The following is a 21,972-nucleotide window of genomic DNA, read 5'->3' on the forward strand; positions in this document are numbered from 1 at the left end:
AGCTCTTTATTATATAGGATAGTAAAGAATAATAGCTAACATTGATTGAATTCTTAACATGTGCCAGCAACTTGCCATGTGTTTACATTCCCTATGTCTTTTAATATTCACCAAAGCCTCATGAGGTAGATATTATTATTATCCATAAAACCACGCACAAAAATTAAACATTAAGTATGTATAGTTGCCTTCCTGCTCTTTACTTTCTAAGCAGGTAAATTTCTTGGAGGCTTGTGGGATGCTGTTGGGGTGCTGTTGGGGACAGGAAATGGAGCAGCCTAGAGAGATGGCTGGATGGGAATAAAGAGATGGAGATTGTGAGGGGCAGGAGTGATCTGGACAGATTAAGAGGTGGAAGGGGAGAGTAAGGAGAAAATGAGGGTGGAGATGAGGGGTTAGGAGTTGCCTGGCAAGGGCGGGCAGGGTGCAAGAGATGCCAACAGAGAAAAAAAGGAATGTGTCACTACAGAGTGGAGGAGAATTTTGGGAAAGAGTGGGATACTTGGAGAGGATTTTCAAAGTTCTAGTAGGGGAAGTATAACTTACTTCTTTCATAGCTCCAGGAAAACCTCATACAAAATCTTCTATATTTCATTTAATCTAAGATACCACTGACTGTGAAATATAATCATTTCAAGATACATCATTATTTTTATGTGCCAGAAAGAAAGAAAGGAGGGACAGAAAGAAGGAGGGAAGGAGGAGGGAAGAAGGAAGAAAGAGAAAGAAAAAAAGAAGGAAGGAAAGAAGGACAAAAATTAATCATGCGCCACATAACGTTTCAGTCTGTGATATACCACATACATGACAGTGCTACATCATATAACCTAGGTGAGCAAAAAGCTATACATGTAGGTTTGTGTAAGTATATTCTACGATATTCATACAACAACAAAATCATCTAAGAACACATTTCTGTCATTAAGCTATGTATGACTGAATAAGTCCTCATCAATTGAAAATATATTCTGATTTCAAAGAAACAGAGATTATTCTTTAATCTTTTTGCAACCAGCTATGTGGCTTTTCTTCTTCGTTTAGTAGTACATCATTATTTGTGAGGTCTGATCTGAGCTTCCCGGGAAAGCTTGGTTATATTTAGTTACACCCATTTTACAGGTGAGAAAATTGAGCCTCGGAGAAGCTTACGTTACTTACCTCTGGGCTCACACTAGTTAATGGAGAGCCAATATTCCAACTGTACTCTCCATTTTTATTAGGACACATTCAATAGTTGGCCAGTTATTAAATTTGTAGTTAGTAGCAAAAATAACTTTAGAATTAAAAAATAACAGATGATTTTACATCTCTTACATGTCGTTGTGATTAGAACCTCCTACCCCATCTAGAGCAAATTGAAGGAAACTGTGATTTGGGCTTTGTGGTTCAAGAATGCCTTTCTCTCCTTTTCAATTTATCTTAATCAAATAAGGGTAGGATGGTGAAATGCCCAAATATCCATCGGGAGGGTCTAAAATCAAAGCAGATTCTCCAACTCTACTAAGCAAGCCTTTACTTTCTGATGCAACAAAAGGGAAGCCTTTTTGTGTGAAAGGGCGAGGACTACGCCCTCCATCTTACCCTGAGTCCTCCATTTTTGGGCAGCATGTGTTCGGCAAGGCTTCTTCCCGGAAGCCCAAGCCTCTGCTAGCCACACCCAGGACTTCTTTAAACTAACCAATGACAATCAAGGGAAGTGCGCGCCATAGGTACGACCACATCCTGTGTAATGAGATACCAACTTGAGCCTGGCCAATCGGCAGGGCCCACAGTTCTCTCTCCTCCCCTTACTATAAAACCTCTCTCCCCACAGGGCTGGCTCTCTCTCTGCCACTTGCTGCTGTGTCAGTAAGGAGGGTAGGGGAGCCAAGCCCGGATTTGAATAAAAGACTCTTTGCTTTTGCATTGGACACGGCTGGCTCCCTGGTGTGGTCTATTGGGGATCTTGAAATCTGGGCATAACATTGTGATTCACAGAAATAGAAGAACATCAAGCTCTAGGACCAACCTCTGGGGACCATATCTAAGACCAAGATCAAATATATAAAACGTAAACGAATGAGCAGACCATGAACATGGGAAAAACTGTTCAACCTCACAAATCATTACCATAATCCTGGACTCTCCAGTTCAATAGCAGGCCCCTGACAACATTGTTTTCCGTCAGGAACTGGCACTTTTCACAATCTGTGGCTTTCTGCTCACACTGATCCTCTCTCCTAGAATGCCCTCACCTTGTTTATCAAAATCCTTCAAGGTGGGATCAGAAACTCCTTTCCTGTGAATCCCTCCCAAATCCTGACAGAATAAATGGCTCTTTCTGAAATTTCTTTTCACAATTTCTCTTTTCTTCCTCTTTGTTTTTTAAATATGTTTTTATTGATTTTAGAGAGAGAGTAAAGGAGGGGAGGGGAGGGGAAGGGAGAGAGAGAGAGAAAGAAAGAGAGAGAGAGAGAGAGAGAGAGAGAGAGAGAGAGAAACATCAATCAGCTGCCTCGTGCATGCCCCCTACCAGGGACCAAGCCCACAACCCTGGCATGTGCACTGTCTGGGAATCGCCCACAACACCCAAACAACTGAGCCACACGGGCCAGGGCTCTTCCTCTTTGTTTTTTATAGGGAGTTCGAAGACCTGTCTCTCAGACATTATTGGCTGTCTGAAGACAGGCTCGAGGCATTATTTGCTTGTTTGTTGGTGTGTTTTTAATGAAATCATGTTTGTAAAGCTTGAGCACAATGACTGGTATGTAATAGGGGAGCTGACTGAGACCCAGAAGAAGGGCCACACAAAAAGACCAGAATATGCCACCCCAAATATGCCTCTTTAGTTTCGGGAGCATTTTGACCTCATTATTTTGTGAAACAGCAGACACAGGAGAAGCTCTGAAAACAGAATAGAAGTTACCCTTTAGTAAGGGAAATTGACATTTATAAAGGGAAATCTCCATTTGTAAGGGTGTTTCCCTCTCAGTACCAGATAAAGAAAGCCTGACTCTAGGCCACGAGAGACTTATTAATGCAAAAGGCACTGACTTAAATCTGCATAACAAACTTTACCCTTTTGATCTTATTTTTCCTGGTCACTTCCCCATAACTTGCCTCCCCCGCACTTTTCTTTGTTTTAGCTGAAGGTGGCAATTAAGCTCAAGTTCTAGCCACCTCTTTGAGTTATTCTTCTCAGTTTCTCCCACATATATGAGGTATAACATATTAATAAACCACTGTGTTTTTTGTTTTTGTTTTTTTGCTCTTATAAATCTGTCTTTTATAACAGAGGACCCAGCCGAGAATCTAGAAGGGTAAAAAGACAATAATTAATGGTATTGTTAATGTTAGAGCCAGCTGGAGCTGAGAACTGTAACCCCGGTGTTCAATAAAACCCTGTTTCCTGCTGCTGCCCCCTTAGGTGCTCCAAGAGCTATTCTTTATAGCAATAACAAAAACAACAAACAAATCATTAAAAAACACACAAAAACTTAGAATAAAGGAAACTTTGAAGGGATAGTGTTCTATTTCTTTTCTTCCTTCAAACATTATTATGGAAATTGTCAAACTGTTGAATCAACAATTGACATGGAGCCCCACTGGTGTGGCTCAGTGGTTGAGTGCCAACCTATGAACCAGGAGATCACAGTTCGAATCCTGGTTAGGGCACATGCTCTGGTTGCAGCTCAATCCCCAGTAGGGGACTTGTGTTATGATGTACCCTGCGAATCACAGAAGGACGCCTCAAGAAGTCGAATTAAGGAGTCATATTTATTGCAAATCCGGGACTGTGAGGGGGCATCTTGCTCTCCCAAATTGCATAGTGATAAGATGGCCGAAACACCAGACTTATATAGGCAAAAATCACAAAGGTATTGATTACATCCCAGGGTTTGGAATGAGGACCCTGGTTTGCACAAAGCAGTTACAGAAGCGAGATTGAGCCAATTAGTTATCTACAAAACTAAGATTAATTATAGTTTTGGGTCTTTGGACCACTGAGTTGACAGAAACACATTATCTAGAGCAGGGGTCCTCAAACTTTTTAAACAGGGGGCCAGTTCACTGTCCCTCAGACCATTGGAGGGCCGGACTATAGTTTAAAAAAAAAAAAACTATGAATAAATTCCTATGCACACTGCACATATCTTATTTTGAAGTAAAAAAACAAAACGGGAACAAATACAATGTTTGTATTTGCATGTGGCCCGCGGGCCGTAGTTTGAGGACCCCTGATCTAGAGCCCTTGGGTCTTGGAACCACTGAGTTGACAGGGAAACATTATCTAGAACCCTCAGGTCTTGGGATAATTGTGTTGTCCTGGTTCCCAGGTACAGAGAAACTTGCTTTCTAAAACCAGTAAGATCACAATCAATGGGATGGTCACGTTACAATCAATAAGGCATTCAATCAAATGGGATGATTTATACAATTCAGAAAATCAAAGTAACTTTTCTATTGTTAAACAAAGCAAATAAGTACAGAAGCCAAACAGCAGGGTTAAAGTTAAACTACAGTTTCTACCTGAGATGACTGCTACCATACTTCACTTGTAGAAGGCAACCAATCCATGATTCTCATCATTGATGTTTCTATCTCTCTCTCCCTCTCAGAAATCAATAAAAAATCTACTTTTTAAAAATTGACATGGATAATGGAATAAATTTCATCTATATTCAATATCAGTTAACATGTTAGTCTTTGTTTTTGTTGAAAAATTTTAAAATAAATTGTATATCAGGACACTGCACTACTAATTATTTCAGCTTGCATCTCCTAAAAATAAGGACATTGACCTACATAATCATAATAATATTACCCATAGTAATAATAATGTCCTAACATTATCTAATATCCAGTTCAAATTCAAATTTTCCCCAACTGTCCCCCAAATTTCTTTTACTCTAAAAAGTTAGAGGAATCATGCCACCTGATATCAAACTTTACTACAAGGCCATAGTAATCAAAATAGCATAGTACTGGCATAAAACTGACATGAAACAGAATAGAGGCCAAAAAATAAACCCATGACTTTATGGTCAATTAATATTCAACAAAGAAGGCAAGAACATACAATGGGGTAAAGATAGTCCATTTAATAAATGGTGTTAGGAAAATTGGACAGATACATGCAAAAAAATGAAATTAGACAACCTTCTTACACTATACACAGGAATAAACTCAAAATGGATTAAATATTTAACCCTAAGACTAGAAATCATTAAAATGCTAGAAGAAAACATACAGTAAAATTTTGGACATTTCTCATAGCAATATTTTTTCTTGGGCAAGGGAAACAAACAAACAAGTGGAACTACATCAAACTAAAAGGTTTTTGCACAGCAAAGGAAACCATCTACAAAATGAAAAGACAACCCACTGAATGGGAAACATATTCGCCAATGATAAATCTGATAAGAGGTTAACACCCAAAATTCAAAAGAACTTACACAACTCAAAACAAAACAAAAAAAACCCCACAAGCAATCCAATTTAAAAATGGCATAGGACCTGAATAGACACTTTTTCAAAGACATACAGATGGCCAATAGACATATGAAAAGATGTTCAACATCAGTAATCATCAGAGAGATGCAAACTAAAACCAACCACAATGACATATCACCTCATACCTGTCAGAATGGTTATCATCAATGAAGCAACAAACAACAAGTGCTGGCGAGGATGTGGAGAAAAGGGAACCCTTGTGCACTGTTGGTGGGAATGCAGACTGGTGCAGCCACTGACTTCTAGGAATATATCTGAAGAAACCAGAAACACTGATACGAAAGAAGATTCATTGCAGCATTATTTACAATAGCCAATATTTGAAAACAGCTCAAGTGCCCATAAGTGGATGCATGGATAAAACAAACAAACAAACAAACAAAAAAACCACTGTTGTACATGGGGAGGGGGTGAAAGGAGGACATCTATAATACTTTCAATAATGAAGATGAATGTTTAAAAACTGTAGTACATTTATACAATGGACTATTACTTGGCCATAAAAATAAAGGAAATTTTACTTTTTGCAACAGCATGGATGGACCTGGAGAGTATTATACTAAGTGAAATAAGCCAATTAGAGAAAGACAAATACCATATGATTTCACTTACCAGTATATTTAGAATCTAATGAGCAAAACAAACAAAATAGAAACAGACTCATAGATACAAAGAACAGAGTGACAGCTGTCAGAGAGGGGGGAAGGGCTGGGTGAAAAAAGGTGAAGGGATTAAGCAAAATAAAAAACAACTCACAGGCAGACAATAGTATGGTGATTACCAGAGGGAAAGGGGCGGTTAGAGAGGGAGAAGAAAAGGGTAAATGTGTAATAAATGGTGACGGAAGGAAACTTGACTTTGGGTGATAAACACACAATACAATACACAGATGATATATTATAGAACTGTATGCCTGAACCTATATCACTTCATTAACCAACGGCACCCCAATAAATTTAATTAAAAAATTTTTAAAAGAAAGAAAACTGGTGCTAGCTCTGGCAGAGATGGGCAGAAGCCCCTCGTGGCGCCCCCCTCTCCGGAGCAATGGTCTGTAATGGTCTGTATGTAGTCCTCGCTGTTATCACAAGGGCGCCACCCACAGAGGCTCCTTTAAATTAAGTGGAAGAATGTGAACAGACGAGCTCAGGAGAAAGCTGAGACTGGAGCCTGGACATTCCCAGGAACAGCTCGAGGACGTCTGAGAAGTCATCTCATCTGGCTACAGAGGTAAAAGACACAGAACTGTCCCCCTGCCCCACCTATCACTAGCAGCTTTGAGAGAGTACAAGAGGGCACCTGTTGGCAACAGATTCTTTCACATTTTAAACAAAGACTTCTTCTTCAGTCAGGCTTGGAGGGTACCCATTTCATTTAAATGGGTCGGTGTTTCTTGATTCCTGAAATTCCTCAATACCTTTAACCTCTTAGCAATACAATTTGGAGAATAGTTCACCAATCTAGACTACTCTCAAACCAATGATAAGCCACTCCCAACTCCCCCAACTCCCCCCTCCCCCACCTTCCCGCCCCCGGGGCCAAACAAGGCACTCTGAGGACTCACCCTGTGAAAGATCTGGGGCAGAGCTGGGACTGATTCTATCTTTGTTAATTATTTTTGCTTTGAGAGATATCTATTAAAATAATCATAGCGTTTTTCTGTTTTAATTTGTTAAAATGGTGACTTACACTAATTCAGTTTTGAATGTTGAACCAACCTTACAATCTTGGTTAGTAAGCCCTACTTGGTCATGATTATCCTTTCTAGATACTATTGGATTTCATTTGTTAAAATTTTGTTTAGAACTTTTTCACCTATAATCATGATGAATATTGGTCTATCATTTTCTTGTCATGTTTTTGCCCAGTTTTGATGTATGAGTAATACTGGTTTTATAAAATGAGTTGGGAAATGTGTCCTCCTCTTCAATTTTCTTGAAGAGTTTGTATTGAATTGCTATTATTTTTTCCTTAAATGTTTGGTATAATTCACCAGTAAAGCCGTCTGGAACTGGATCTTTTTTTGTGGGCTAGATTTTAACTACAAATTCTATTTCTTTAATAGATATAGAGCTACTAAGGTAAACCTATTTTTTTCTTGAGAGAACTTCAGTAGTTTGTGTCTTTTAAGGAATTTGTCATTTTCATCTGAGTTTTAAGCTGGTTGGCATAAAGTTTTTCAGAATATTCTCTATATTCCTGGAAATATCTGTAGAATATATAGTAATGTCACCTCTTTCTTTCCTGATTGGCAATTTGTGTCTTTTCTTAATTTCATTGATTTTTTTCAAATAACCAGATTTTAGTTTTATTGATTTTTCTCTAGTTTTCTGTTTCATTGATGTCTGCTTTATCTTCGTTATTTCCTGTTTTCTGCTTACTTTAGTTTAATTTGGTCTCTCTCTCTCTCTCTCTCTAGTTTCTTAAGGTAAAAGTTGAGGTCATTTGAGACCTCTCTTTTTTTTCTAATACAGGAATTTAGTGCTATAAATGTCCCCCTAAACACTACTTTCACAACATCCCACAAATTCTATGTTGTATTTTTATTCAGTTCAAAGAAGACTTTCTAATGTCCCTTTTGGTTTCTTCTGTTATCCATGACATAGTTAGAAGTGTGTTGTTTCATTTATAAGTATTTGGAGATTTTTCCAGAGGTCTGTTATCCATTTCCAATTTAATTCATTATGGCCACAGAAAATACTTAGCATGACTTTAATCTTATAAAATTTACTGCGGGGATCAGGCCGAAACCGGCAGTCCGACATCTCCCAAGGGGTCCCAGATTGCAAGAAGGTGCAGGCCAGACTGAGGGACCCTACTGTTGCACGAATCCATGTACTGGGCCTCTAGTATGCATATAAAATCTTTGGTTAATCTCTTCCTGCCCTCCCCCTTCCCCTTCCCTCTGAGATTCATCAGTCTGTTCCATGTTTCCATGCCTGTGCATTGAGCGTCTGCCCCCTGGTGGTCAGTGCATGTCATAGCTACCGGTCAAACAGCCAAACTGTCACTTAGACTTTTATATACCAGTATATAGATAGTATTGAAATTTCCAACCATAATTGTGGATTTATTTCTCCTTGCTATTCTGTCAGTTTTTGCTTTATATGTTCAGAAAATCTGTTAAGTACATAAACATTTAGGATTTTTATATCTTCTTGATGAATTGACCCTATTCTCACTATGAAATGACTTTCTTTATCTCTATGAAATCAACTTTGTCTAATGTTAATATAGTCACCCTACCTTTCTTTTGACTAGAGTATGCATGTATATCTCTTTCCATCCTTTTACTTTTACTCTATGTATCTTTATATTTATGTGTGTTTCATGTAGGCAGCATATCGTTCAGTCTTGTTTTGATAAACCTACCTGACATTCTTTATCTTTTGATTGAAGATATTTAGGTCATTTTCATATAATTATTGTCATAAATTAGGTTTTAAATATATCATCTTATTTGTTTTCTAGTGGTTCTATATGTCCTTTGTTGCCTTTTTCTTCTTTTTCTGCCTACTTATAGATTAATTGACCATACTATATGATTCTATTTTATCTTTTTTATCGCTTATTAGCGATAACTCTGTTTCTTTACTTTAATAGTTACTTTAGGGTATATAATATAGGGTGTTCCCCAAAAATGTATACAAATTTTCTAGCTGATGTTTCTTTCTTTTCAGATTTAACCCATTGGAATTAATAATAATTCAAAGTGTGTCTACATTTTTGGGCACACCCTGTATATATCTTTTAACTTATCACAATCTACTTTCAAGTGATATTATACCATTTTACATATCATATAAGAACTTTACAATAGTATACTTCCATTTCTCCCCTCCTAGCCTTTATGCTGTTGTTTTCATGCATTTTACTTTTACATGTGTTATAAAACCCACGATACATTATTATTTTTGTTTAAACAGCCGATTATCTTTTGAGATATTAAGGAATGCAGTCTTGTATTCTTGGCCCTACTAAGAGGCTTTATCAGCCTGTGGTCTGAGATCTAAATTGAGACTGAGTCAGAAAATGACTGAGGCCCCAAGCCTTTCTCAAGAGCTTCCTATTAATATTTCTCAGCCAGCACAAGAAGCATGGCAGCCAGCATAATGATAAAGATCAGATTCAGGAAACTGCCTTCCTCTTGAAGCCTGATGGCCTCAAGTAGCTGCCCTTATGTTAAGAGAGAACTGCTGAGCAGAGCAACTAGCAAACTGAGATTTCAGAACGTTGAGCTTGTTTAAATGAGATATCCGGCTGTGATGACTCACTCATATAGCTGACAAGAGGCAAATAGCTGGAGAGTCTCTTAAGTGCAAGCAGGACTTGTACTGCCAACAAGACCACAAGTCAGGCCTGTAAGCTGGTCTTAAACCAGGGGGATTCCATCTAGTTCCCCCAGAGTCTGGCATTTGACTTTGCTTCCTTCAGCACTATCCCCTTCTCCAGGCTGGCCTTCTGTTTTGCCCGGAGCCCATATCTGTCATACTGACCTGCTCAGTATTTCCTCATAGTTCCCCCACCAGATTCCTGTTCCAAAGCTCCGAATACCCATCTACCACTCCTAACAAGGTCTGCGGGACACCGTTCATGGGCCCAGGGCATGCCTGCTGAGCTAAACTGGGTCTGCCTCCAGGCTCACCCTTTCCCCTAATTATAAGTCCAATCTACAGGTACCAGCCCCTCTGGTCAGGCCTGAAATGCTACCCTCAGCATCCAAGTGTTGAAAGAGAGAGGAGACTTTGATGCCATGGAATCCATCTGCTTGTCCAGGCAGGGTCCTCGATGGATGGTCAACTATTAAAAAGGTTATCTCTCTCAATTAACTGAAGCATCTCCGAATATAACTTCCACCCAAGGTGCTGATTCTGTTGTCTCCTTAGTTTACACAAGACTTCCCTCCTTCCCTTTCCACCCGACCACCTTATAGACAGAGACACCTTTGGACAAGTGTTCCTTTTGTTTCCTCTCCTCAAAACCAAAGCACTTTCAGTTTAATTCAATTTTAAAAAATAATCATTATTGAGCCTGGCCGGTGTGGCTCAATGGTTGAGCGTTGACCTATGAACCAGGAGGTCATGGTTTGATTCCCAATCAGGACATATGCCCGGGTTGTGGGCTCCATCCCCAATGTGGGGCATGCAGGAGGCAGCTGATCAATGATTCTATCTTATCACTAACGTTTCTATCTCTCTCTCCCTTCCTTCTGAAATCAATAAAAATATTTTTTAAAAATTATTATTATTATTATTGAGCCCTTTTAAGGCTATGTAAGACGCTGCTGGACTTTGAGGTGGGAAAGTAGAAAGAAGGAATCTCAGTCAAGGAATGTTCTCTCCTGCTTGATGGAAACTGGAGTAGATCCCAGCTTTGGATCGGGAAGCTTATGCAATATAGTGGCTCTCTTTTGAGAAAGAACACAAAACTCCAAATACACACACTCTTTTTTTTTTTTTTCTTAAAATAAGGAAGAAAATCACAAAAAATTAAAAATTGTATAAAGCCCTGACCAGTTTGGCTCAGTGGATAGAGTGTCGGCCTGTGGACTGAAGGGACCCAGGTTCGATCCCGGTCAAGGGCATGTACCTTGGTTGCGGGCATATCCCCAGTCGGGGGTGTGCAGGAGGCAGCTGATTGATGTTTCTCTCTCATCGATGTTTCTAACTCTCTATCCCTCTCCCTTTCTCTCTGTAAAAAAATCAATAAAATATATTTTTTAAAAATTGTATAAAGCCTAGAAATACAAAAATCATAAAACCTCCAAAAAATTACATATTTTCATAAACCACCAGGCATACCTCTATAAAACCTTTCTTTTTGGTCTGCACACTCTCTGATCACTACTTTATACAACAGCAATTTTGTGGAATTTTTACAGAGGAAACAGAAGGATAATTCAGTCTTTCCTCTGGTATGTTTGATCAAAACTTTTCATTGACAGTTCAGAAAAATCTCTTTCAGCCTAACAATGGATTGTTTGTAAATGTCATGTATGCTGTTACAATTTTCCCCAAAATTTGGGTAAAACTCTCAAGTTCCTTTCATACAGGAGCAATATATAATTTCAGGGACTTTCAAGTTTGCTTGTTCAGTGACTCCTTGTGTTCTTGGAATTGATTACATTCATCATCCAGTTTGCCATCGATATCCCCATAGTGGCTTATGATAAGTTTTGTGTTATGTCAACATTTCATCTTAAGACAGAAAAAACTTAGTAAGAATCTATATTGATGTGCTTGGGAGAGGTCATTTCAGGCTGAGGATGAAGCATGTGTAGAACAGAGGCAGGCCCCGCAAAGATAGGAGTTCCATGGATCAAGCAAAAGGTACGAGTGGTAGCAATGAGTGACAAGGGTGTTAGACCAAGTACAATGGTGGAAACTAGTGTCAAATGCAGCAAATATCTGAAGATAGACTCTCATGCTTAGAAGTTAGGAATCAAAGCCATTGATGGATCATGGAGATATGAAAGCCAATCTAGTCTAGTGTTAAATCCATGCGATGAACCTTGGCTTGAAACCTAACTCTGCCAAGTACCAGGTGTGAAACTTCACCAGTAACAACATGATTCTACACAGAAGTGACTGCAAGCCACATGATGTGTTCCCCTAAATCCCTGTAAATGTATCTCTTAATCAACTTTCCCTTAGCAAAACATCCCCAGCCATTCTCACACCACCAGACACAAGAGGAAGTATGAGGGAGGAGAAGTATAAGAGGCACCAGCTCTGACTGCAGTTGAAATATTTTCTGTAAATTTTTACGGACTATGTGAACACATTGCTAGGGACACTCCCAGGGCCAGGCAAGGGGCTTATGCAAGTGAAGGGCCCAGAAACTTAACGTTTCACCAGCTTCACAGTAAATTAATCTCTATGAATTTAAAACAAAACACATATGTGATGTATTATCTCCTGTTGAGTAACAAATTATAGCAAAACTTAGTTCTTTCAAACGACATACATTTACTATCTCAGTTTCTGAGGGTCAGGAATGTAGGCACAGCTTAGTTGGGTCTTCTGCTTCATGTCTGTCACAGGCTGCAAGCAAGGTGTGGTGGCCTAGTGTCAGCCAGCTGAAGGCTCAGCTGGGGGAGAAGTGACTGCTAAGTTTATTGATGTGATTGTGGCAAGATTCAGTTCCTTGAGGAATGTTAGACTAAAGACCTCACATCCTGGTTGGCAGGTGGCCACCCGCAGTTCCTTTGCCACATAGCCTCTTCAACATGGCAGCTTGCTTCATTCAAACTAGCAAAAGAGAGACTTTGCTAACAAGATAAAAGCCACATTTATAGCCTAACCATGGAAGTGACATCGCGGTATCTGTTGTATTCTGCTGGTTAGAAGCAAGTCACTAAGTTTAGACACTCAGAGATTCTAAGGAGCACGTTGATATCTAGAACAATTTTCAGGCTCCGTATACTGGCAGGGACACTGGGCAAGACACAATCTGGCAGTTTGGCCTCCAGGGGCAGGAAGTAGGAGTGTCTCTTAGCCACTGTGGCCATAGGCAGGGCTGGGACCAAATGCCAGACTCCAGTCCAATGGCTCATGCTGAGATTCAGGTCTCAAAATGAGTCCTCACATGCCAGATTGATATCAAAGACAGATGCAAGGACAGATATCAAAGCTAAGATCAGAAGCAAATGGGATTTGGAAGACTGGTCAAGTGGAGATTCTGGTAGTCCTTGAGGTAGGTGAATGACACCTGTGGCCGGTGTTTACTTATCCTCAGGTCATCTTTGCACAGGCAGTTTGAGTCCAAGTAATCGGTCAGGGCAGGACAGATCAAAGGACATAATTAAGAGTTAGCCACTATGTGGAACAAACACTTGCCTGCTCTTTCTTCCTCTCCTCTCTGGAGAACTTCTGAGTGCCACTCTAACTTTTCTTTTTCTCAACAGATATTACCATGTTCATCTATTCATTCAGTCAATTCTCTATTGAGCTCCTATTATGGACAAGGTATAGAAGTAAACACAATGGACACCTGCCCTTCTGGAACGTCTCTCCTACTTTCATATGAAAACCGAGTGGAAGGAAACAAAGATTAAATTCAAATTAAATCACTCAATCCAGTAAGTTCAAAATCTTAGGAAAAACACTTTGAAAATCTCAAACTATTATCTATGCCCTCACATACTTCTCCCTTCAACAAATATTACTATGTTCATTTATTCATTCCTTCAACAGCTACCTCTTGAACACCCATCATGGGCAGGTTTACAGGTGAACAGGACAGCACATCTTTGCCCTGTGGAACTTTTATTTTAGTGGGTGGGAGACAATATGCAAGCAAAGGAACCAGCAATTTGAAGACAATAAAGCAGAAGACTCAGTCAGCAGGCACTAGGGACTCAGGGACAAACAAGACAGAACCAGCCTCTACTCTGTGTGAACTCCTAGTTTAATAGGACAACAGATGGGAAGGCAGAGCAGTGACTGTGCCCAGTGACTTACAGCCTTTTGCCCAGACTACACACCTCATTCGAAGCAACCAGCTCACAGGCGGGCAGGGGTCTCATGGCATCACAGAATCGGAATTCTAGAATCTCAGCATCAGAACGTCTCCAGAGCTTGAGGAGTGTATGGACGTCTTCCAGGGAAAGCTCCCATCCTGGGGGAAGCATTGAAAGGACTCTTCTAGTGGGCAGTAAACCACATAGAGCCCAATGGGAAGGTCCTGTATGTTACCAGCATCGAGGGAACAGTGTGAATCGATTAATTTTGTCTGTTTCGGGCAAGACTTGGAGCCCTGCCGTACCTTTTCTTTTTTGTTAGATTCAGTGAAATTTTATTTTTCACAGCAACTTCATTAAGATATAACTCACATATCACGTAATTCACTCATCTGTGTACAATTCAATAGTTTTTAGTATGTTCAGAGTTGTTCAGCCATCGCCACAATGAGTTTTAGAGCATTTTTATCATCACAAAACGAAACTGTTTAACCCCTTAATAGTCCCTCCCCATTTCCTTCCACTATCATCTCCAAGCCCTAAGCAATTACTGACTATTTAAAATTCAAAGGTCACATCCTTCATGAGCCTCAGTTTTCTCACCTAATAACGTATCTTCTCAGTGGCCACAACCTTCATTAATAAACACTGAGACAGGTTGGAGTACAACACCAGGCTTTGCACAGTGACAACGCCTGAGATGACAAAGCCTGAGTAAGGCGGCGGATGGAGCCAAAAATTTCTAGACAGCTGGATCAAAGGCGGAAGGGCAAGTCCAAATTCATGGCTGTGGACTTTGGCCGAGATGACCCAGCACTGGCACTTCCTTGAACCATGATGACCTTTTAAGGACCTCCTCTGGACGGCCCAAGGAGACAGTCCCTCACCAGGGTAAAGCCTTAGGGCCGTGGAGTCAGAGCCCTCAGGAATAAATCCTGGCTCCCCGCTTGCTCATTCTGTGAACCCGGGTTGATGTAACTTTTTAAGCCTCACTTTCCTCATCTGTAAACTGAAGGAGGAAACCAGGACTGGCTGGGCCGGTGGATCACAGGCACACTGACCGTTTCCCCTGGGGCCAGAGTGCCTGCCACACGGCCAGCCTTGACCTTCCCCCAGTGGGGGCAGAGGTCCTGTCTCCCCATGTCTACCGACACCCACCAAGCACGTTTTCAGGAATGACCATCACATTGATTATGAAAGCAGGGCATTGTCAGGTAGCTCTTCCCACCTCAGCAGCTGTGCCGCCGGGTCCTAGCTTGCTCTAGTCCAGTAGAATCCCACGCAGCTTGGAGCACAGAACTTTCTTTGAGCAGACACCCTCCTTCCCCTTCACAGCCGGGCCAGGGTGTTCATTCACCACTGTAGCCGCCAGAGCTATACCAGGCTCTCCCTCCCATGACCATAGACCCACACAGCACTGGAGCTGCTTTTTGGGTGCTGATTTTAAACTATTTATTAAGAAACAAAAGACTCAGAAAGAACATTTGACACTCCCTGAGAAACCTACTTCAGGGAGGAGAGTTTAAGATGTCACCCTAGCCCCGTGGTCGGCAAACTGCGGCTCTCGAGCCACACGCGGCTCTTTGGCCCCTTGCATGTGGCTCTTCCTAAGCCTTAGGAATACCCTAATTAAGTTAATAACAATATACCTACCTATATAGTTTAAGTTTAAAAAATTTGGCTCTCAAAAGAAATTTCAATCGTTGTACTGTTGATATTTGACTCTGTTGACTAAGGAGTTTGCCGACCACTGCCCTAGCCCAATGTGAATGAAGTATGGTAAATAGGAGGGCTTCAGGTAGAGACCTGTTAGCTAGTAGCACTATGCCCCACTGTCTGCCACATATGCTCCTCTCTTCCTCAACTATCTGTAAATCGCCCTTTCTCCCTTCTGCAATCGAATACCCCGTTCCTCACTTTCTCCTTTGTCTGAAGTGTCACATATACCCAATGCTGCCTCACTGTCTTTGAAATTTTCAGGCCTAGGTGAATGCCCATGCGTATGTTTTAAAACTTTGACTTTCTCCTGAAAACATCCTAAGCAGACAAAAGTAGTAACTTAACAGTCCTCTACGTGCAGCTATTTTCAAACATGGGAAACTTCTCATCTCTGAGTAAAAATAGAGCCGAAATGCTCAACAGTAGGGCAAGAGTCTGGGAGGCTGAGAAAACTGCCAAGAACAGCCGTTCTGTAAATAAAGCTCTGTGTGCTAGAGTAGGACAAGGAATCTCCCGGAAAGCAATTCCTAGCAGGCTGTTCTTGAGCACACTGGCATCTCTGCTCTCATGGAGGGGGAACCAAGGTTGCTTTAACTTGGGCATCCTTGCCCGCGTTGGGAGGGCTCTATCACATCAAACCTCGATGCTTCCTCCAATCCTGACCCGACTCCTTTTCTGCTGTGACTCCTGAAGGTTGCTCAGTACAGCAGCCCCACCCCCTTGTTGGAAAGAACTCTACCTTCCACAGGAGGAGGTCCACCTCTGGCTCAGTCCTGCTTCAAGGCCTCAGCCAGGTGGCCTTTTCCCCAACCTGTCCCTCCAGGTCCAAGAGGAGAGTGACTATGGGTCCTTGGGTTCTGGTCCAGACTCTACCATGAGAGATATGTGCCAGCTGGGCCCACACCCCCAACCAAGGCCACCTCTGAAGCAAACACATCCTGCAAAGACGGAGGTACCCTTGCTCCTGTGAGCATGGCTGTGCCCTTACCCTGGAGTTACAGCAGGCTCTTGCCCACCCTAACCCCCACATGCTGAGAGGCATGCAGCTCTTCTGTGCCCTCCTCAAGGCCACAGATATTTCGAATGAGAGCACTAACCCCAATGTGAGAAAGTGACCCGTCAGGAGTGGGTCAGCATGGGATGCAGAGAATAATGAAGGAACAGGACAAGCAATCAACACCAGAGAAGGAAAACCAGGGACAGAACTAAGACAGGGGCAGCAATAACGATGATGAAAAAAGCCACAGCTACCATTCATTGAGCTCTGACGACACGCCAGGCTCTAAGTACTTTCCATGCATGAACTCATTGAATTATTATACAGTTTAAATGTATAAATGTAGTTAAGTCTCTTAACTACAAAGAGGAAGATAATATCTTACAGTGAAGCCCAGTGAACAAGGTGTAAAGTGCCAGGAGTGGGACACAGTGGCATCATGAAGCCCTGACAAGCTGCACTGAGGCCACAACATCACGTCTGTGGCATTCTTGCCAAACATACATAACCTCGTTCTAATTGTGAGGAACACATCAGACAAGCCCACCACTCTTCAAAAGTATTCAAGTCAAGAGAGGCAAGGAAAGGTTGAAAAACTACAACAGATTGGAGAAGACCAAGGAAAAATAACTAAATGCTTTGTGGGACCTTGTATAGGATCCCGAAACAGAAAATAGACATTAGTGATGGTAAAGTTCCAGTAAGATCTTGGTGTAGGTAACAGAATTATAGCAATGTTGATTTCCTGTTGTTGGTTTGTCCAATGTTTATTTTGAACATTGTAATAGGGTTCTGTAAAATGCTGACATTAGGAAAGTTAGGTGGAAGTATACGGGTACTCTCTGTCTTATATTTGTTCTGTAAGTCGAAAATTTTAAAATTTCAAATGATTTTAAAATATATTTTGTAAGTGCAAGATTCTCCAAACAAACCAAGCCCATCTCAGAAGAGTTACTTATTGGGTTGGTCTACCAGCAATGAAACATGTCCAGATTTGGGATAAAGCAGAAAATGGTTTCAACTGTCGGCCATATTGTTAAAGGTCTGCCAGAGCTGGGGGTTTTGCGCTAACACTGCCCTTACTGAGCAGGTCCCAGTTGCAGGGAGGGTGCTAGCACTCATTTCAATAAGCAGCTCCGCAATGTCTGGAGGTGTGGCTGACAAGACAGGCTCCCTCCTACAATGTAATGCTCCTCCCCAGCCTCCGGGTTCTCTGGGATTATTCTGCATCTTCCGTTTGTCTTGTTCTTCAATCCAGGAGGACCTGATGACTGAGATAGCTCTTAATTTTCATGACAATGTGTCACAACTCCTCCTGCTACATTCCTTCCATAGTGACTCACGTGGGGAGGCTTTTGCAACCAAATAAAGGCATTTCCCACCAACATGAAGCCCTTCAACTTTATCCCTCAATGTCCACCACTCATTTCTCATATCCCACAAGAGGAAAAAAATAATTGCTATTTTGCCCACATTTGATTATTTTGTTTTTCTCTCTGTGTACGTTTCTGAGTTTCTCCCATCTCACCAGCCAGGAGGACAGCAGCAGATGAGAGGGTACAGAATCTGCAGCTCTGGCCTCCTGGTTGACTGCAGCACCCACCACCGGGAGGGCGGAGGGCGTATGTTCCTCTTCAAATGTTCCAACAAGCAGAACAGGCAGGACATGTGCCTTGTTAGTGTGCAGGGCCTTGGCATCTGTCGTCTGATTCCTGGGTGTCTGCATGGTTAGGTTTCCTGCTAGGCCTCTGCAAGCCTGCCCCACAGCTGTCTTTGTCCTGTTCCAACAAAGTTGTTTTCATTTTCTTCTCTCCACCCCACACACTGGGAAATAAATTACCCAGTGATTAGTTAACACCTCATGACTGCACATTTTGCAATGAAGTAAGACAAGAGAAAAAAAAACCTTCTAAGCCCAATGCCTGGGACCCTTGAACAAGAGGATGAAGAGCCCAGAGGGCCATTGATTCAAAGGTGTGAGTTGGTCTTTTCTCTATAGGGAGACCTCGGGTAGGGCCAGACTGAGGCTGGGAGTGCCTGGCCACTCCCCTCCCACCCTCGCCCGGGGAATATTTTGTCAGCTGCAGGGGTGCTGCCTGGGCAGGGTTGGGTGTCTGTAAATGAGACCCACAGCCCCAAGGCCACCTCCCTGGCTACTAAGCTCTGTGCACAGTGGGCAGCGTGAAGGACAGTGATGAACAGGAAAAGAATGTTAGTTGAAGACAAGCTAGTCAGAGGATGGTAGGTTTCCAGGGCAATGAGTGAGTCCTTGCTAACACTTGGGATGTACGTTCATGTGGCTTACTGCTGGAGAATGAAAGCGCATCCCCTAGATGCTGGGCAGCGGTCAGGAAGCTACAGGCACCTTTGTTCCACCACCGGGCCTTGACTTATTGGTGTATTTTTGTGTCTATATACACACTAATGCTTATCTCAGGTATTCTAAGATATAACCTTTCACATTTTAATATCTCTGCAATTGACACACATCATACAATTGATATAAATCATACTGAATTGGCAGCTTTTTAGTGGTATATAAAAAGTATCACATCTTAAAATTAATAAATATGATCATTTACATGCAATATGACAAAATTTTTTGGGCTCCCTAAAGACAAAAGTGCCTCATTCATGGCCTCTATCTTTCAAGATATGATATCATGGCCAAAAAAAACACCCCCCACCATTCCTAATATTTTACTTTGAGACCTGAATGAATCAGGATAATAGTTAAATTTTTCAGATTTATTGTTAATGCTAATAAAGTTCATCAAGATTATTTGGCAGATGTTCCTAGCATTTAGAGAATAAAATCAATATAGAATAAACATTAAAGAAAAACTTAATTTATCCAATAATCTGTACAGCCCAGAACATGAAGTATTTGTTTTCTCATTCTAAATCAGAATTTTTACTTCACTTGACATTTTTCATAAGAAGGTAAATCACAGCCCTGGCCGGTTTGGCTCAGTGGATAGAGCGTCGGCCTGCGGACTGAGGGGTCCCGGGTTCGATTCCAGCCAGGGGCATGTACCTTGGTTGCGGGCACATCCCCAGTGGGAGGTGTGCAGGAGGCAGCTGATTGATGTTTCTCTCTCATTGATGTTTCTAACTCTCTGTCCCTCTCCCTTCCTCTCTGTGGAGAATCAATAAAATATTTCAAAAAAAGAAAGAAAAAAAAAAGGTAAATCACAGAGAAGTTAACTTTTGGCCTAAGTAAAATCCTTTGCTTTAAGAAATGAATTCTCACTTTCTGCATGAGGGGGCCATGACAACCTAGAACATCTAAGATTCCAGACCTTTATCAATCAGGGCTATTAAAGTAGGAGATGGTCACACTTTGAGTGCCTTTAATTCTGGATTCAATTTTCAAGTCTGACTCCAAGTATTCTCCCAACTTCTTGCCCTTCTTTTGCATTCTCCCTCATCTAACTTAAGAACAGAGATGGGTACACGCAGAGTCAGGGATGGAAATGAGCCATGTGGGTCTCTTTCATCTTTTCCTCTTAAGGCCTGGTTGGGTTTATGAAAAGTCCAAACCCTGTCAATGTTTATTCAGCCTTTTGACTTTCAAACTCAAAATCAAAATGATGTGGGAGTAGCCACACACACAAAAAAATCCAAGTGCCAGTTTCACTGAGGCCACAGAATTGAGCAGTTCTGAGAGAGTGAATAAACTAGCTGCTGACATTCACGAGATGGAGGCTCAGGGGAGAGTCCATCTCAGGAGCACCAAGAGAAGGCTTCATTGATTTAAGAACCAATCACTACCTTGATTGAACCAAAGCACGTGTAGAGCTCTAAAACCTAAGCATCCCTTTGCTGAAAAGCCCATGAGACTGATGACCAGTGTTGTGGGCTCGGGTAACCACCACACAAGAACTTCTGCCAAATAAAGAAGAGCCAGAGGTCATCTCACCCATCAAACATCACCAACACCGAGGACTTCAACTGGAGGCTCACAGAAGACCCTCAGGAGCCCTCGAAACATATTTCTAAAGCTGCTACATCTCTTCTTTTTCTGCGGACTTGAAATACCAGTGAAGGAAAATTCCCTAGAAGAAAAATTAAAGAAATTCCCCTCAGAGGAAAAATGCATTCCTTGAAAATGTGTGGTCAAGTTATACAGACACATGCAAATTATGGACCAATGACCAGTGAATGTTTCGAGAGCTTGATTACTCTTCTCTAAACTAATGTGGCAATGCTGCTCTCTAGGAGGCGTGCTAGCAACCACTGCAGGAGAAAGGTCAGATGCAGTCACATGAAAGCCTTGGAAGGACCAAGCTTACAGTCTTCAAACCCACATTAAGTATCTGTGTCCTCATAACTGCTCACATATGGCCTCCACATTCCCAAGTAGGAGAAGACAGTTTGCTAAATGTCCTCACAACACTGATCCCTTCTGTTTTCTGAGCTTCATCAAATGCCTACTTCTTCTTCTTTTTTTTTAATCCTCACCCCCGGATATTTTTCCATTGATTTTTAGAGGGAATGAAACAGAGAGGGAAAGACAGAGGGAAATATCGATGTGAGAGAAACATCGATTGGTTGCCTCTGCTTGTGCCCCGACCAGGGCCCAGGCCAGGGAGGAGCCTGCAACTGAGGTACATGCCCTTGAGCAGAATCAAACCCGGTACTCTTCAGTCAGCAGGCTGACACTCTATCCACTGAGCCAAACTGGCCAGGGCTCTATTGTTCTTAATTGACCATTAGCAATTTCTTCTCAACATGAGTCTAGTACAAAACTTAAGTGGTAAAGGCTGCCTCTGCATTGCATCACTGTGGGTACAAACCCCAAAGTGAACATGGTTTAGGACAGGGGTCCTCAAACTGCAGCCCGCTGAAAACATTTATCCGGGTGTTTTTGCCGCCACTGCCTGTTGCTTAGCAGCCGACTCTTCCCGGGCCGCAGTGCACATGTGTGGAATGTGCGCCGCACTCTCTGACTCCCCTCCTTCTCTCTGTCTCTCGACTCCTCCTCTCAGTCTCCGGTGTGATCAGACGAGTCACGAGCTTGCCTGTGCAGAGCCTGCTGCTGCCTGAGGACCGAGGTAAGAACAAGTTAGGATTTTTTTTTTTTTTTGAAGTTAGGAGGTCTATTTTTTTTTATTTTGCAGTTAGTAGGACCTTTTTTTTTTGAAGTTAGGAGGTCTATTTTTTATTTTATTTTGCAGTTAGTAGGGCCTTTTTTTTTGAAGTTAGGAGAGCCTTTTTCCAGAATGAAACATCTGAAATCTCCAACCAGATCTAGACTAACTGATGCACACTTGCATCACTTGTTACGACTAGCAGTGAC

The 21,972-nt window shown here is 41.7% G+C and overlaps 1 long non-coding RNA gene across 1 annotated transcript; it reads right to left on the reverse strand.

Annotated features, from left to right (window-relative positions):
* Nucleotides 1-17,407: 17,407 nt before the first annotated feature.
* On the reverse strand, nt 17,408-21,212 carry LOC106694709. Its single transcript, XR_001345761.2, has 2 exons — nt 20,593-21,212; nt 17,408-18,494 (listed from the first exon to the last, which is right to left on the reverse strand). It is a non-coding gene; the product is annotated as an uncharacterized LOC106694709 (long non-coding RNA).
* Between the last annotated feature and the right edge of the window lie 760 nt (nt 21,213-21,972).

The sequence above is a fragment of the Myotis lucifugus genome, unplaced genomic scaffold (genome assembly GCF_000147115.1).
Source record: "Myotis lucifugus unplaced genomic scaffold, Myoluc2.0 scaffold_6, whole genome shotgun sequence".
Taxonomy (NCBI): Eukaryota; Metazoa; Chordata; class Mammalia; order Chiroptera; family Vespertilionidae; genus Myotis; species Myotis lucifugus.